The sequence below is a fragment of the Lissotriton vulgaris genome, chromosome 8 (assembly GCF_964263255.1).
Source record: "Lissotriton vulgaris chromosome 8, aLisVul1.2, whole genome shotgun sequence".
In the NCBI taxonomy this organism is placed as follows: Eukaryota; Metazoa; Chordata; class Amphibia; order Caudata; family Salamandridae; genus Lissotriton; species Lissotriton vulgaris.
Window position 1 is genome coordinate 90885576 of NC_141696.1, and position 19623 is coordinate 90905198.

Here is a 19623-nt window from a genome sequence, read left to right on the forward strand (position 1 = left end):
GAGAAAAAGGTACAGAGTTCATTAGAAAGGATTACACTACATCCAACATGTAAAAATGTCACTTTTTGAAACATCCTATTTTTAAAAATCATTACTAATACCCACTTACTAATACCAGAGAAAAAGCTGCACTTTATGCTAATAAGGAGCCCTGTGATTGGCACCAGCCAACTGCATGTCTCCATATTCATGGCATTAGGGGTGCACCTCTCGCTCAGGTCTATAACATTGCTTGAAAGTGGCACATCCATGGCATTCCTTTATGGTCGTCATAACCAGTTGGACATGCCAACCTGTTGACCATTTGCCTGGCTTATTGTGTGCGATCCTTTATTTACCTAATAAACACTTCAGTGACTGCACACTCTCTTCCCTGCATCCCTCTCTACATATAAACTGCATTATAACAATGCAAAACAACACACCTATATATTTTTCCACAGCAAACAGTGTACTTTCGCGATTGTATGGTATCTTTTACATAGTGTTTATTTTACATCACTATTACACGCTGGCTGATTTGTTTAAATTGTAGCACACTATTGCAGCACTGTTTTATCAATATTTATCATATATCTCTATATAAGCCTTCAAGAAAATAACAGTAGGTCACAGCACACCAATTGTATGACTTCCTTGGTTTCAGTAAATACAACCTCACAACATCTTCACATCGAAAGAACTTTCATTCCTATCAGGGTCACTGTCTGTTAAACACCTGATGACACATGCACTTCCAGAGGGAACATATACATGCCCTTAAACTATTTCTTTCAGTAGCTCCTACCCAGGCCTTGCATGATTGTCTATGTCACCATCTTTTGTTCAGCAGGAATTAGCAGCTGAAAGCTAGATCTTCTACACTTACAACCACATGCTGTGACTAATTCCACTGCCTAACCAAATAGCAAACACCGCCTCACAGTCTACCTTTGCTGGGAATGCAGCAACGTGTTTCACACACATCATTTAAAACAAGCATTTGCAATGCAAAAGGTCTGGTATTTACAAGAGTTTGAGCTATTGGAATTGTAAATTACAATGCCTTCTATTTATCAGTTTTAGAAACAACACATAGATAAAAGGCATTGTCATTTACAATGCCAATAGTCAAAGCTATCTTAAATGCGAGACCTGTTATTTGGTAAGCGCTTGTTATTGGCTGACCGATTTAGAGCGGACGCTAAAACAACTTTATTTGAGCTGAACATATCCATTTTAAAATATCTGTACTGATTGATTGCTAACACTGTCTGTAGGCTCCTCTAGCGACAAAAGCTGTCAAAACGGATCACTTTGTGGTAAAGCCATGTTTTAATACCCACCCTTTGTCCCAGCTGATATCATAAAATGCAAGTTATTTATTGCTGCATCAGAAAGGAAATGACGTGAGTTTTGTATCGGACTGAAATTCTGCAAGGATCTGAGCTGCAGCTGGATCAGAAGGCGCAGAAGGGAATATGGGGATGAGGTTTATAGATGGGTAAATGTACAGCTTGCCACAACATGCACTTGATAAACTGTGCCCGCTATTAATTAAGTAACAGTTAAATAACACAGACAGAATGCACTAAAATGTAGTAAAATGTAAATTCCGGTTTTGAAGCCCCGTCTGTGCGGATCGATGTGGAGACTTGGTAAAGAGCTGTGAAATGTATACAGACAAAACACCCCTAAGGAGTCCACTCCTCAAACCCTTCTACTTTTTGCTTATTTTATAAGTTAGCTAGTGACTGGATATATTCCAACACTTTCGAATTCACTGATAGTGTTAGGTCAAGTTCAATAAAGTCTGACAACAAAAAATTTTCAGACCTCCTTTGCAAAAGTTTACACTTTCCCAAGTGGTGAATGATTGTTAAATAACTGCACCATTTATGGAAATCTGTTTAATGGAGATAAATGAAACGGATATTCAGAGTGAGGCAACATCATTCTGTATTTAGCATCACCCAAAGTGCCCTGCTTGCACTCCCTTAGAGGCATTCTTGGATACAGAAGTAAAATCCATTGTGCCTCACAGCAGTTGGGTTGCAGAGGTCTCCTTCTATTCCACTTACAGCGCATTTCACCCTGGCGCCTCTAAAATGCCACTAAGCCATAACTTAAAAACAGACAGGGAAACACCAGAGCAGGCAGGCAGGGTGGGCAGGGTGCAAACAGTGTGGTAGGTTTGTGCTGCCAGGTGGCTCTCCAGGGTAGTGTGACATACAAGACTGTGTCAAGGACAGGGAAAAGAAGGGAACACTAACCCATGTGAAAATGAGGACGACTAGGGTGTAAAATGAAATAAAAAGATAAGCAGCATAAATAGTAAAATACAACTGAAGATATACAAAAATAATATCTGATCAACGTAATCTGAAACAAACAAGAATCTGTCCCTCAGCTTCATCTTTGCTCTCTTGCTGAAGATCAGAATTTACTTGATCTTGATTTTCCCCTTTATTTCATGAATTAATTACGCATTTTAATGAGTTACAATTTTAATTCATTTCATTGTTAATTCCCTCACCATCACCAGTGTCTCTGAATCTACAATCATTAGCCCACCTTCTAAATGTTCTTGGTGAAAGACACTGTAAACAGCAGAACACAGGAAGAGAGGCATGGGAGGTTTTCGTGGCAAGTTTCTGCAGCCCACCCCACCTGCAAGCGAAGACGCTGTAAAAGGGCGAATGTTGCTCTTTGGAGAGACGGGTGAATGGCGGATTTCTTCCTTCACAGCTCTGTGGCTGTGAGCAACGCAGATATGTGTGTTTTAAAGCATCTTGTGAATCCTCAGTGGGATTCTCAACCATTAACAAGTCTCAAATGGATTCCAGAGGGGTCTGAAAATTAACCAATGGTGAATTGTGAGAATATCACACACACACACGCTATGCTTATTCAAAGTCCCACTGAACCCAGCTAAACCCACACCTTAATTACATTAAAACTCCTTATAATTTACCACATTAACCAGTAGATTGTACACAAGAAATGAAGAATACTCATCTAGTGTTGCATGAATATACTTAAAATTATCAGAGTCACAAATATTACTGTCAAAAACGTTTTAAAGAAGCATTACAAAGGCATTAGTTTTGGCATTTTGGCGTAAAACAACTTTTTTCTTCAAATTCTCAGAGAACGGAAAGGGGCATATTCACAAGAAAATGTCGGAGCATCGAGCAGCCCCAAATTTGGCAGCGCTCTGAAATTTTCAAAATGCACAGATGCACCATATTCACAAGAATATGGTGCACCCCTGTGTTTCCCCCAGCGCTGGCGCAAAAACAGATGCCTAGCTCCGGCGCAGGCACCCTGCTGCTACATCGCAAGTGTGTCTGCGCTGCGTGGGCAACTGTTTATGTGCAAGAAAGGATTCCTTCATGTACATAAACAATCAATATTGGCTATTTGCACCTTCTATGTGAGCTCCGTAATGCAGCACACATTGAAAGAGCAAAAAATGAGGTGTTTTTGCACTGCCATAGCCATGTAAATCTGGGGCAGCATCAAAAAGCAATGGGTGTTGCGGTGGAACGCCCACAGTAACTTCCATTGCACACCCCTTTTAGCAGAGGACTGCAGCAGAAAGGGGCATATTTCCAAAGTGGCATTAAACCACTGAACGTGGCTTAGTGCCACCTTGTAAATATGGAAAATGGCGCTGTGCCATCTGAGCGTCTGAAAAATTTAAGCTCAGGTGGCACTGAGGGCTTGTAAATATGCCCCAAAGTGATATATGTTTTTAGAGGAGATTGGTGGGAGCGGCTGAAAAATAGTGATATCTCCAGTGGGATTGTTGTGCTTTAAGAGTTAGTTAAACGTGAAGAGGAAGTGAATCAGTGGGATGAAGGACAGCAGAGCAAGGATTAGTGGTGGAGGTGGCTGTATGGTGACTGGACAACATATAGAGGAAAAATAAATTGTGTTTACAAAAGATGTGCCAAGAATATAGAGAACGTTCAACTGTCTTTCCGGGATGAAACCCCTTTGGTCTTGATGGATTACAGTTTTTATAATTTTAGCCATCCTGGCTGCTAATACACCAGCAAATATTTTATAATCTGTATTTAACAGAGAGATGGGTCTGTATCACTCGGCTTTTAGTGGGTCCTTATTAGCTTTCAGAATAAGGGTAACGGTTGCTTCAAACCACGAGCCCGGTATGGGCTCTCCCAACATATATGTTTTATTAAAGAGATTTTGCAGAACCGGCTTAATTACATCTATTAGAACAAGGTATACCTCTATGGGGAGGCCATCCCGCCCGGCAGCTTTGCCTCGAGCCATTTTTTTGAGCTGAGCCTCTACCTCGCCCTCTGTAATACAGGAGTGTAAAAAAGCTTGATCCGCTTGAGACAGCCATGGAAGGTCTGTCTGGTTTAGCCAGTGCTTTATTTCCTGGACACCAATATTCAGGTCCTCCTTATATAGCTCCTGCATAAAGATTCTAGCTTCCTCCCGGATCCCTTTGTCATCATGTACAGTGCACCCTGTACTTCTTTGAGTCAAACTAGGTATCTGGTTCCTTGTTCTATCCGCCCTGGCCTTCCAAGCTAGGAGGGATCCACATCTTTCCCCATAGGCAAGATTTTGAAGTTTGCTGGCAGCCCACCTGTCCTTTAACATCTTATCGAGGTTTGCCTGGAATTCAGCCTGTAGGCCCTCAAGCTCAGTTTGTAGAGCGGGGACTTTGCTCTGATCGTTAGCCGATGCCCACTGCAGCTACTGTTCTTTATTCTTAATTTTACAGAGTCGCTCCTCCTCTGCCTACTTCCTAACTTTATTTTGTCGAATCGTTAACGAGGTGAAAGTTCCTCGTATAAAGGCCTTGAAGGTCTACCAAACTGTCTGTAGATTAGCAGTCCCAAGGTTGTAACTAAAAAATTGTTGAGCATGAGCTATTACCTCCACTTTTACAACTGTAAACAGTTGAACTAACTCACTTTCCAGGCCATTGGCGCTATCGATGTGGCGGTTGATAAACAACTTCTGCTAACGCTGGTTGCCATCGATGCCGCCAAGGCTTTCGGGCAAGTGAGCTGGGCCTATCCTTGGGAAGCATTAAACGGCTTTGGTTTCGCCAGTAATTTTATCTCGAGTGTTAGATCTCTTTATTCGGCCCCACAAGCAAAAAGTTTGGTGAATGGGGCCCTTTCAGACTGGGTAAATATCTCCGAAGGCACTAGGCATGGGTGCCCCCTTTCACCCCTCCTGTTTTAATTTGTTCATAGAACCTTTTGTTTACCGGTTAAGGTCAGATACGTCAATTTCACCTTTTAAAATCGCTGATCTGGTCCTTAAATTTGCTCTTTATGCAGACGACCTGCTTATGTTTACAACCCAGCAGTGTCCATACCCAGACTATTCGAGCAGGCCGGGACATTCGGGGAAATTTCGGGGTACAGAATAAATAGGGACAAGACCGAGATTATGTAGTGGAACCAGGCTATGGGTACACAAGGGGCCAAATCTCGTATGAGATATCTGGTTATTCAACTAGCTCAGAAAATCGAAGACATCCCAAAGATCAACTGGAGTAGGGTCTCCAAAGATGTCTGCAATCCCCTTCTCAGGTGGTCTGGTTTACCACTGAACATATTCGGGAGAGTAAATCTTATAAAAATGATAATCCTACCCAAGTTAACTTTTTTGTTTAACTGCATCCCATTATCTTTCTGTGCTGCTGATATTTTAAAAATGCAGGGTAAAATTGGTTCTTTTATTTGGAACACTAAATCTCCCAGAATGGCCTGAAAAAAACTTAGGAGGAATTTACAACGGGGAGGTCTAGCTCTGCCTGATTTACTCAAGTATTGCCATGTGTTCCATTTGAAAAATTTCAGAATACTAGCCAACAAATTTGTCCCGTCTTCTTTGGGCCTATTGTTTCAGGCCCTACTTCATGATATCCCTCAAGGTCAAGAGTTTTTCCTTTTTAAATTCGGGGACCCTAAATTTTACAAGAAGGTCAGGTTTAAGGTCCTGGGGGCTGTACTAAGAAATTGGACTTATATTAGGAAAAGTCTAAAAGTACCATACTACTCTCCACAGGCCCCCATCTGGGACTCCCCAGGCACTCCTGCCTGCCTTAACGATCTCCTCTCTCTGCCTCTTAAAACAGCAGGCATTCAGGTCTGGGGGGATCTTCAGAAGGATTTGCAGGTGCTGAGCTGGGAATCTCTCTCTAACATCACAGGGGGTATGCTCACCAGATTTAAAAACTATCAACTGTCCGGGTGGTGGGCAACACAGTCTTGGGACCACGATGATCTGAGTGCTAAGTTTGACATGGTTTCCAGAGAGGGCGGCTGGAAGCGAGAAACTTCTTTCTGGTATTGGGCTTTGTTGGAGGATGAAAGGCTGCTGGCTTCTGAAATCCAGCGTCTGTGGGATTAGCCTTGGCTCAGGTACACTTAGTTTAGACGATCTTTGGAGGGATTCTTTTATTATGCTGCAGTCTGTAGTAAAACCAGCTGCTCTTAAGAGAAATCACCTTTTTACAATATATAGGGTTTATTGGACCCCAGGGAAACTAGTCAAGGCGTTGGGGTCAGTGTACTGTTACCCTAGATGTAACCACCTGGCTGCAGATGATCTCCACATGTTTTTAGAGTGCTAAAAGATCACCAGCTATTGGCTCGAGGTAAAAAGGTTTATTGAAGACATTCTCCAAAAACAGGTGGAGATCAATTTCAGGACAATCTTTTTTGGCCTTACCCCAGACTATTCTCTAAGACATCCAGCATCCAAATTAATTTTTTATGCTGTTATTTTGGCCAGGAGAGAGATTTGTAGATCATGGAAATCCCCAAACCCCCTACCTTTGCAGAGTGTCTGTCACATATAATATTTGCCAGTCAGTCAGACATGGCGTGTGACAATACCAGTCTGAATAATCTTTGGTTGGCCTTGGTGGCTTGGCAGAATAAGTAAAGTGGTCCCGTGATTTAACCTGGGTACTGTTGGCTCTTTGTTCTTCTTAGTAACACATGGCTTGGGAGTCATGGTGAAAAGGAGTGGATAAAGGAAACAGTTAAGACTTGAGGGAACCTCATTTTACTATAATTACTGGCCCAACACATGGCGACAACGAATTAGCCAGATGAGAAGAGAAGGAGGACGCCCTTCAAGAATGCCCAATATGGTGTATGAGGACAACAACAAAAAAAGAATATAGAGAACAAAATATTGTGAAGGTGAGTTTCAATGGGAAAGAAAAGTTTTACTGTACTTAACTCCACACATTTTTGCTTTGACAACATATATATTCAGTGAAAAAAACAAAGGTTACAGGGACATTTTAGTTAGGCTCAGATTTCCCTTGTACAAAACCAATGAAATTTAACAGTTCTAGTTCGCGAATCTCTGACAGAATATCGAAAGACAGGATATCGACATGCAAAATATCGACGCTGGAATATAGAAGCCAAGTATATCGACACCCTATCTACAACATGGTAAGTACAAAAATATCGAAAATAAAATGTCGATGTTAAAAATATCGTAATAAAATATATCATTTTTTTTATTGAAACAAGAAATATAAAGTAAATAATACTTTTATATAATTTAAACTTATGTAAAAATATTTTATAATGTTTAAAATGAATAAATAATACATATTTAATGTTAAACAATTAATTAAAATTAAACATACAATATGTAATATAGAGTTAATTAATTATAATGTTTATTATTTTTTATTTAATTTGAAAATATTAACAATTACTATAAATTACAAATACATCAACACTCATAAAATAATAACATACATATTGTTAGGATTCGGGCTAGTCCCTTCTTTGTGACCATGCTTTCACATCACATGGCGGGGGGAGTGGTTATATAAACTAGTCCTACCTCTGGCTCAGTGCTCGATATTGCCAGTGTTTAGATTCCCTTCCTGGTTGTTGGTTGCAGAAACGTGCTGAGCAGAGCCTCCTCTCTGCTCCCCTAATCCTTTGTAGTTCACCCTTCCCCCTCTCACGGGCTCGTGTAGAGGCTTTTTCCCTTTTGTTCCAGATCCTGCCTTGCTTGTGACCCGTTTTTTGTGTTGCGTGTTGTTTGTCCCTAGAGTGTTAGAGGTATCCAGGTATATTTCCCCTTGTTGTCTTCCCTTGTTTGTATTTGTGTCAGCACCTTTTGTGTGCATTCATTGAGGGTTCGGGGGCTCCCGTTCTCTACAGCGTGTCTTCTACGCTGAAGCGCTGAGGGACGCTGCTAGCGCGAGCGCGTCTCTGTTTTGTAGGCGACTCGCCTCTTTGTGAGCGGTAGTGACGTTTCGGGTCACTCCGCTGTTATTAGTTTTGGGAAACGCGCTGAGATCGTAGCGCTACGGAAGGCTCCTTGTTTATAGCCTCCCCTTGTTATGTTTGGTTTTCACGGGGTTTTTTCGGTAAAGGCTGCTTATTAAAGCCTACCTTTTTCCCCTCAGTATTGTTTTTTGGTACGAGAACCATCCGTTAAAACGGCCCCTTCCCCTGCTGCCCAGTATCCCAGAGCAGCTACAGGAGTACACATTGGTTGCAGTTGTCATACTCCATCTCTTTGCAAAGCAGAGCCTGCATATGTCACAGGTGAGCAGGGGTGTGTGATTGTGAAAGCGTGGTTACAGGGGGTTGGATATAGAGGTGTACAGTGTACGTAAATGGTATTGTTCTGTCCTGCTTATACCTAGGTGCAGAAGTGCAAAGACCCAGGAGGCCAGGTCCCGGTACCAACAAGGGTGTAAGACTTGGTGTCTTTTCAACTAACCACCCTCTTTTCGGGTCTACCGGTGCACCCATAGAGTTTATCCTGTGGGTGTCCTGTGGGCCAGGGAAGGGGACTGGTGCATGCTACGTTCCTGCAGTGCTTGGGTCTCGTGGAGTCTAACAGAATATCGAGCCCACGTTAACATAGCACTGCCCGGACGAGCATGGATGATGAGGGTGGTAATACAGGAGGGCCCTCCATGCAGGATATTATGGGGGCGGTTCACACCCTACAAGCTCAAGTGCAAGAGTTACAACAGGAGAATGTGGGGTTGAAACAGGAGTTAGTGGCAGTGAGGGCTAGAGAACAGTCACAGCATAGGGGACCTACTCCCGTGATCCAGCCCGCCACTTTTCAGTACTCAGTAGGAGGAGCAGGAGCTAGTACGGCAAGCAGTAGCTCACCCATAGCAGTGACAGTTTCAACTCCTGTAGCAGTACCCTTAGCGCCCCCAGAGAGGTTCTCAGGAGAGAGTGATAAATTTGGTACTTTTATGAACCAGTGCCAGCTCCACTTTATGTGTAGAACAAACGCCTTTCCTGATGATTCCGCGAAAGTTGCATTCATATTGTCGTACCTGGCTGGTAACGCGGCCCAATGGGCTATTCCACTGGTGGAAAACAATGACCGTGTGCTGTATAATTATCTGGCGTTCAAAGACTTGATGCGTAGCCTATTCGCCAAACACGCATTTATGCAGGCTAGTGACGCAGAATTGTTGAAATTACGGCAGGGCAGGCAGGACCTGTTGTCTTATATAGCTAACTTCAATCGATTGGTGTCTGAGACGCATTGGCCTACCGAGAAGAGAACATCATTATTCTATCAGGGTTTATGCGAGGAGTTGAAGGATATTGTGTCACAAGTAGTAGATCCGCCTGAGGATTGCGCGGCTTTCATCGATTTGGTGGTGAAATTAAATCACAGGGTGACGGAAAGGCGAGGAGAACGTAGTCGGTTGCAATATTCACGGGGTGGTTTTATGAAACCTGAGGTAAAGCCGGCAGGAGAGAGTAAGACCGTTCCCGAACCCATGGAGATTGGTGGAGTACGGGGTCCGTTGACTCCAGAGGAAAAGAAAAGAAGGAGAGAGAAGAATTTGTGTCTGTACTGCGGGCAGGGGGGACACTTTGCACGTGACTGTCCAGTGAAGCCTTCTGGTGTGGGGTTTGGAAAAAAGGTGGCATGCCTACAAGTGGAGAAAAAAGCTGAAAAAGAAAGAAAGGCACTGTATGAAGTGGTAGGGGCGATAGATCAGGCTCCCAGACATTTCGTGATTACTGCTCACCTGTTGTTATCAACACAGAACCGAGTCCCGGTGTCGGTATTGCTTGATTCCGGGGCCACTGGGAACTTCATGGATATTTCAATGGCAGACAAGCTGATGGTTCCGTGTCACTTAAAGGAACAACCAGAGCCTGTGAGAGCCATCGATGGGACTGAGTTGACGTCGGGGTGTATCACCCGACAGACGGAACCTCTAGGGTTATTGTGTGATAATGGGCATGTAGAGTCCGTGGTCTTTGATTTAATTGACGCACCTTCCTTTGGCGTGGTACTGGGAGTCCCGTGGTTACAAACACATAACCCCAGGATTGACTGGGCGCAGAGACTGGTCACCTTGGATTCGGTTCACTGTTTAAAGAATTGTTATGTCGTGGCGGCAGAGCAGATTGATCCCTTGTCCTGTGCGGTGACGGAAACGAGTAGGATTCCTCCACAGTATTCCGCCTACAAAGATGTGTTTGATAAAGGATGTGCCCAAGATCTCCCTCCCCACAGGTCGTATGATTGTAAGATCGACCTGATACCAGGGGCCCCTTTACCATGCAGCAGGGTTTATGCTCTTTCAGAGCCTGAGGAGGCTCATCTGAAGACATATATAGATGAGATGTTGTCAATGGGTTACATACGTCCTTCTTCCTTGCCTGTGTCATCGGCAATCTTTTTCATACCTAAGAAGGAAGGGTCTTTGAGGGCGTGTGTGGATTATCGCACATTGAACTCCGCCACAGTAAAGAATCGATACCCTCTTCCGCTCATCTCCGTGTTACTGGACCAGCTCCGCAAGGCTACCATATTCACGAAGCTGGACTTGCGGGGCGCATACCATCTTATAAGGGTTCGGCCAGGGGATGAGTGGAAGACGGCCTTTAAAACCAAGTATGGATTATTTGAATACACCGTAATGCCCTTTGGGTTGTGCAATGCGCCGGCGGCGTTTCAATTCTTCATAAATGAAGTTCTTGGTAGATACCTGGACCAAACCGTCATAGTGTATCTGGATGACATCCTCATTTATTCGGAGAAAGGGCTTGATCATACTGAGCATGTGTTGCAAGTGTTGCAGACGTTACAGGAACATCAGTTGTACGCAAAGTTGGAGAAGTGTCAGTTTGGAGCTTCTGAAGTGGAGTTCTTGGGGTTTGTCATCTCTGCTGCAGGCATTCGTATGGATCCCAAAAAGATTCAGGCTATTGAGACCTGGCCAGTGCCTACGAATGTGAAACAGATACAGGTGCTTCTTGGATTCGCTAATTTTTATAGGCGATTTATCCTGCATTTCTCTGATATAGTGGCCCCAATGACTCGCCTCCTGAGAAAGGGTGTTCCTTTTAAGTGGACCGGTGAGACCGAAGACGCCTTTCGTATGTTGCTTAAACAATTTGTGTCTGCCCCGGTGTTGGTGCATCCGGATCCTGCCCTGCCGTATTACGTAGAAACAGATGCTTCCTTGTGTGCGGTAGGAGGTGTATTGTCACAAAGAGATGAGGCCACAGGTCATATGCATCCGATTGCGTTCTTTTCCAAAACTTTACTGCCAGCCGAACGCAATTATATGGTAGCAGAGAGAGAACTCCTGGCGGTGAAACTGGCATTTGAGGAATGGAGGCATTACTTGTGGGGTGCTCGTCACGTGATTACCATCTACACTGACCATAAGAATCTCGAATTCTTCCGTTCAGCCAGGGCATTAACACCACGTCAGATGAGATGGGTTCTATTCTTTAATGAATATGACTTCATTATAACATATAGACCTGCAGCTCAACAGGTGAAATCTGATGCGCTTTCCCGAATACACGTGGAGGCAAGCAATGAGGGTGCTTCATGTACGAGTAGGGCAATGATCGCCAGTGAGAGAATAATCGGGGCAGTGACAGGGGATGAATTTCCTGCTCTAGTGAAAGACCGATTAAGTCAATTGGATCTGGCCCCTTGGTTAGTCCTACCCCAGGTGGTGTTACAAGACGGACTATTGTATAAGGAAGACAGGTTGTTTATTCCCCCTGGGTTGAGGGAAGAGGTGTTGGAGTGGTGTCATTCCTCTGCTCTGGCAGCTCATCCAGGAGTGAGAAAGACCAAGGATTTATGTATGAGGTGGTTTTGGTGGGAGTCCATGTCAAGGGATGTACAGGGATATGTCGGTGCATGTCCGGTGTGTGCGACTAGTAAACCTTCGCATTGTAAACCCTTAGGACTGTTACAGCCTTTGCCGGTTCCACCGGGTCCGTGGCATACTTTGAGCATGGATTTCGTAACTGACCTACCTACCGCCGCCGGCTTCACCGCCGTGTTGGTGGTGGTGGATTTATTCACCAAGATGGCCCACTTCGTACCATTTCCCAAACTTCCTACCGCAAAGGAGATGGCGGTGGAGTTCATGTCATCAATTGTGCGTTTACACGGGTTGCCGGAGGTGATTATATCTGATAGAGGGGCACAGTTCGTTTCGCACTTTTGGACTGAGTTGTGTGGGGTATTAAAGACCAAGATCAGTCTGTCCTCGGCGTACCATCCTCAGTCGGATGGTCAGACCGAGCGCACTAATCAGACCATGGAGCAATACTTGCGGTGTCTGATTGCGTCATTGTCTTGTGATTGGGTAACGGCTCTGCCCATCGCGGAGTTCGCCTACAACAACAGTGTGCATTCCGCCTTGGGTATGACGCCTTTTTATTGTTCCTTGGGATATCATCCGAGGGCAATGGCTATACAGCCCACGGGACGCGTGCCAGCCATCGATGACGTATGTAGGCATCTGGGAGACATGTGGGTTTTGGCCAGAAAAAGCCTGTTAGAAGCAAAGGAGGCCATGAAGAAGCAGGCAGACAAACATCGAATCCCAGCCCCAGCGTACGATGTAGGGGATCAGGTATGGCTATCGTCCCGTAACTTGAGGTTGTCGGGACCTCGTAAGTTGCAGCCTAGGTTCGTGGGCCCATATCCCATCGTTCAGGTGATCAATCCTGTAGCAATGAAACTCAAGTTACCACAGGAGTACAGTGTACACCCTGTTTTTCACACCTCTCTGCTTAAGCCCTATGTACCGACAGACCAGGTGTTGCCACCCCCTCCTTCGGTCCTGGTGGATGGCCAAGAGGAATTTGAAGTCCAGGCTATACTTGATTCCAAGCGGGTCCGGGGCCGTCTTTTCTACCTGGTAGATTGGAAGGGGTATTCGAAAGAAGATAGGACGTGGGAACCGGCGGGGGGGGGTTCATGCCCCACGGTTGGTTAGGCAATTCCATAGATCACATCCCTCCAAGCCTAGACCGGTGGGGAGGATTGTTGGGGGGGGGTACTGTTAGGATTCGGGCTAGTCCCTTCTTTGTGACCATGCTTTCACATCACATGGCGGGGGGAGTGGTTATATAAACTAGTCCTACCTCTGGCTCAGTGCTCGATATTGCCAGTGTTTAGATTCCCTTCCTGGTTGTTGGTTGCAGAAACGTGCTGAGCAGAGCCTCCTCTCTGCTCCCCTAATCCTTTGTAGTTCACCCTTCCCCCTCTCACGGGCTCGTGTAGAGGCTTTTTCCCTTTTGTTCCAGATCCTGCCTTGCTTGTGACCCGTTTTTTGTGTTGCGTGTTGTTTGTCCCTAGAGTGTTAGAGGTATCCAGGTATATTTCCCCTTGTTGTCTTCCCTTGTTTGTATTTGTGTCAGCACCTTTTGTGTGCATTCATTGAGGGTTCGGGGGCTCCCGTTCTCTACAGCGTGTCTTCTACGCTGAAGCGCTGAGGGACGCTGCTAGCGCGAGCGCGTCTCTGTTTTGTAGGCGACTCGCCTCTTTGTGAGCGGTAGTGACGTTTCGGGTCACTCCGCTGTTATTAGTTTTGGGAAACGCGCTGAGATCGTAGCGCTACGGAAGGCTCCTTGTTTATAGCCTCCCCTTGTTATGTTTGGTTTTCACGGGGTTTTTTCGGTAAAGGCTGCTTATTAAAGCCTACCTTTTTCCCCTCAGTATTGTTTTTTGGTACGAGAACCATCCGTTAAAACGGCCCCTTCCCCTGCTGCCCAGTATCCCAGAGCAGCTACAGGAGTACACATTGGTTGCAGTTGTCATACTCCATCTCTTTGCAAAGCAGAGCCTGCATATGTCACAGGTGAGCAGGGGTGTGTGATTGTGAAAGCGTGGTTACAGGGGGTTGGATATAGAGGTGTACAGTGTACGTAAATGGTATTGTTCTGTCCTGCTTATACCTAGGTGCAGAAGTGCAAAGACCCAGGAGGCCAGGTCCCGGTACCAACAAGGGTGTAAGACTTGGTGTCTTTTCAACTAACCACCCTCTTTTCGGGTCTACCGGTGCACCCATAGAGTTTATCCTGTGGGTGTCCTGTGGGCCAGGGAAGGGGACTGGTGCATGCTACGTTCCTGCAGTGCTTGGGTCTCGTGGAGTCTAACACATATAATAAATATTTATATATAATGCATAAAAACAATGAAATATACTTTCTATATTTAAAAATTTTATTGAACACAACATTATGTAACGTATTCAAAATACTATAAAATAAATAAATAAATATAAATTATATTGGATAGCATAAGGATAAAAATTACTATTCAAACTCCAGTAAGTGCAACAGTAGGGAAAGCTTTGGATAGCTGGTGGGTAAAAATTACTATTCCCACTCCAGTGAGTGCAACAGTAGGGAAAGTGTTGGATAGCAAATATGTAAAAATTACTATTCCCACTTCAATGAGTGCAACATTAGGGAAAGCGTTGGATAGCGTAAGGGTAAAAATTACTATTCCAACTCCAAAGGGTGCAACAGTAGGGAAAGAGTTGGATAGTGTAGGGGGTAAAATTACTATTCCCACTCCAGAGAGTGCAACAGTAGGGAAAGCGTTGGATAGCGAGTGGGTAAAAATTACTATTCCCACTCCAGTGAGTGCAACAATAGGGAAAGCGTTGGATAGCGTACGGGTAAAAATTACTATTCCCACTCCAGTGGGTGCAACAGTAGGGAAAGTGTTGGATAGTGTAGGGGGTAAAATTACTATTCCCAATCCAGAGAGTGCAACAGTAGGGAAAGCGTTGGATAGCGGGTGGGTAAAAATTACTATTCCCACTCCAGTGAGTGCAACAGTAGGGAAAGCATTGGATAGCGTAAGGCTAAAAATTACTATTCCAACTCCAAAGGGTGGAACAGTAGGGAAAATGTTGGATAGTGTAGGGGGTAAAATTACTATTCCCACTCCAGAGAACGCAACAGTAGGGAAAGCGTTGGATAGCGGGTTGGTAAAAATTACTATTCCCACTCCAGTGAGTGCAACGGTAGGGAATGCGTTGGATAGCGTACGGGTAAAAATTACTATTCCAACTCCAAAAGGTGCAACAGTAGGGAAAGCGTTGGATAGTGTAGGGGGTAAAATTACCATTCCCACTCCAGAGAGTGCAACAGTAGGGAAAGCGTTGGATAGCGGGTGGGTAAAAATTACTATTCCCACTCCAGTGAGTGCAACAGTAGGAAAAGGGTTGGATGGCGTAAGGGTAAACATTACTTTTTCAACTCCAAAGGGTGCAACAGTAGGAAAAGCGTTTGATAGCGTATGGGTAAAAATTACTATTCCAACTCCAGTGGGTGCAACAGTAGGAAAAGTGTTGGATAGTGTAGGGGTTAAAATTACTATTCCCACTCCAGGGAGTGCAACAGTAGTGAAAGCGTTGGATAGCGGGTGGGTAAAAATTACTATTCCCACTCCGGTGAGTGCAACAGTAGGGAAAGCTTTGGATAGCGTAGAGGGAAAAATTACTATTCCAAGTCCAAAGGGTGCAACAGTAGAGAAAGTTTTGGATAGCATAGGGGGAAAAATTACTATTCCAACTCCAAAGGGTGCAACAGTAAGGAAAGCGTTTAACAACATAGATTTTTATTTTAACATATTTATATTTGAAATAATGTATCATTAATTTTTCAAATACATCAACATCAATAAAAAACAATTAATAATTAATAAAACCAATTACATTTGATTAATTTATTGACAATAAATTAACTACAAACACCAATAAATAATAAGTATTAAATATTACTCACCAAATAATACAAGTTTCAAGTTTTATTTATTTATGATAACGGAACTCTCACGAGATCCACATAAAAAACATAGAAATATATTCAAATAAAATCATATAAAAGAAAACATACTAACTAGTACATAAAATAAAGATACACAGAGATCAGGGCATCTGAATTACCACTTAGTACATATCCAGAAAACATTTGAAAAATGTGTATAGTTTAAAACAGAACATTTCATTGGGGGGATTGATCATAGCTGCATTAAAAGCAGAAGCGGACAAAATATTCAATTGAAAGCAAATGGGTCTTAGCCATTTCTGCCTATAAGGCATCAGTGCTGGGCAAACATAAATAACATGAAACAAATCCTGCTCCTTCATATGACATAAATCACAGACAGCTGAAGAGCCATACCATTTGGATAAGAGCAATTTCAAAGGCAGTAAATCCTGTCTTATTAGAAATAGTAGACGTCTAACCACGTGAGGAATGTTCCATAGAACATATGGTTGAGCTTTCCTCACAAGACAGGAATCGATAACTGGAGTAATACCCTTTTTCAGAATGCGAAGCTCTCTATCCAGTCTAAACCCTAGTTCCCACGAGGAAGACTTCAAGAGAGTTTTTAACTGATATGGTGACAAAGAAAATAAAACATCTTTATCTAGTTGTAAGTGACTCACAGCATATCTAAAATATTTTATAATTAATGAATAGTCATTAAAATTTCCCAACAACTCAGTTTTTATAAGATGTCTTAGCGTGCCCGGCTCGCCCCTGGCTAGGCTGAGAACCCAGCGCACGATCCCCGCCAAACCTTGGACCCAGCTACTGTGTAAGCCGAATTCCTGTCTCAAGACAGCCGTTGAACTCGCTGTATTGACAGATACAAGGCTACGTTAAATTTTTCCTTCCGAGGAATGTAAAAAGCTCCAATTTTTTATATCAATTAGCTCTATTCCGTAGAGTAAGGAGGCAGGGACGTTTGCTCTAAATACGTCTAACAGTATTGAAAAGTGTCTCCTACCTGTAGCCTTATACAAGGATACCAAACTCTTTCCCTGGACAATAGCTGTCCGGGAATTATTAGCTATATGAGCTTTTTCGCTTAAATTACTCATAACAATTTTACCAAGGAAGGTATACGATTTCACTGTTTCCAATTTTTGGCTCTCTACAGTCCATAGAAAATTCGCATATTTAGTTTTCTTCCTACCCGACATACACATCAATTTGCTTTTTGCAATATTTATCAACAAAAAATGTTTTCCTGCATACTTATATAAGGCATGCTGGCGATTATTCAATCCCTTGAGTGTTAGGTCAAGAATCAAAATATCATCAGCATACATGAGACATACAATTGGGGAACCCCCCAGGATCGGAGCTATGCCAGAGCATGCAGAGAGAGCCAGAGGTAAATCAACTATATAAAGAGAAAACAGCAGAGGAGCCAATAGGCAACCCTGCTTTAACCCATTAGGCGTGTGAATAGTTCGAGATAAACCTCTTTCCCCGCCTAGCAACACTCCACACCAAGTGTCCGAATACAGGGCACGGACTAATTTAATAAGAAAAGATGGCATTCCTAAATGGAATAGCTTTCCCCACAGCAATGTCCTATCCACTTTGTCGAAAGCTGTGGAGAAATCGATGAAGGCGCCATACACATGTCCACCACGAACTTTGACATATTTCTCCTTTATAACCTGGAGTGCAGTCAAATTATCAAACGTACCGTGCTTTTGCCTAAAGCCAGTTTGTTCAAAGGGCAAAATTTCGGCCTTAGATACCCAATCGTTAATTAAAGCAAGAAGACATTTTGCGAAGACCTTGCCAATGGCATCAAGCAAAGCGATTTGACGATAGTTTTGGGGTAGGTCTCTAGCCCCTTTTTATATAAAGGGACTAAAATGCTCCCTTTCCAGGATGGGGGGACTGTGCCGCTAATAAAGCAGGATTTAAACACAGGATAAAGAGTTTTGCTCCATAATTCACTTTGTTGTTTTAAAACCGAAATAGGGACCTCGTCGGGACCCATCGCACCAGAAGAGCGCATACTTTTGATGGCAAGTTCAATTTCCTTTTCGGACGGTGAATCATATAAACGAGAGTCTACAATGGGAGCATCATCGTCCCGTTGGGGACCATTGTTGCTGTATAAGTTCTCGATGTAATGAGCCCAAATCTGCTCATCAATGGCAATAGGCATAGGACAGGATCTAGTGCCGCAACCCTTGCCAATTAATGACCAGAATATCCTGGCATGTCCCTTATATGAGGCTTCCCGGAGTTGAATCCATAAGGAGTCCTCATTTTCTTTTTTTAATCTGGCCTTTAACCTCGATCTCCTTCTTTTTAATAGTGCTAGTTTATGATGGCCTTCCTGATTAAATGATAAGTATTGACCCCGTATCAATTTATTTATTTCAATATTTAATTGCCGAAGCGATTCGGGGAATACTAAGGATTTTTTAAAAGAGGGAATTTTCTTAGCTATTGAGGTTACTCGTTCTAAGAACTCAGCAAAACTTAATAATTCCCTTCCATCCCATTGAAACAAATTCTCAACAGTAGAAGTTAAGAGGGGCAGCAAACACATAAAAGAACGGTGATTCCAATAACATTTCCCCGAACTTGCGCCAAAATTCACTGAATCAATGTCGATGTGCCAAGAATCCGCCAGAGAAGGCCTGAGAGAAACTATAAGAGTCAGCACCTTATGGTCGCTAAGTTCGGAATCCACAACTGAGAGATCCTTCATATAGGAAATGAAGGAACAATCTGCGACTACATAATCAATAATTGAATCTCCATTTTTTGATTTATGTGTAAAAGCTGCTGGAGAATCAGAAGGGAATCTACCATTTATTATTAGGCAATCCACCTTGGAGAGACCTTCCAGAACTAGTTTACCTCTTTTGTTAGATTTAATATTCGTTGGAAACAAAGCCTGAGGTATATGAAGAGATTCTTCCCTAAATTTATTTCTAAACAAATCAAGGCCACAATTAGAGGTATTACAATTAAAATCCCCAAGTAACAATATATATGGAGGAGGAGAGGAATCCATGAGTTTAGGTATAAAGGAAAAAAGTGATTTTAAACCATCATTAAAACAAGAATTTGGGGGAATGTAAGTATTTATTAAGACAAGCAATTTATTTGGGCAATCCTTAAACATATTTTTTAAAGTTATTGCCTGAAACAGTTTATCTGGATCAAGATGGTGGGAATAATTCCAATTAATTCAATTGGACGGTAAACATGCTATTCCGCCCTTCGCATGACCTCTCCTAGAGGGCACTGCACTACCCTCCAGAACAAAGTACCCTTTTTCCAGCTTTAATTTTCCTTCCACCCACGTTTCTTGAAGACAAATTACTTCTGCTTCTAAAGAGTATAAGAAACATAATTTTTCCTGACTATCTTTGAAACCCGCAATATTCCATGAGATTATCTTCAAATCACTGTTAAAAATTTAGATGAGGTTTAGGATGAGAAGTAGATTTACTAGAGAGAACACCGGGCAACCAATTCCATTTTGCAGTATCATCCATCAAAA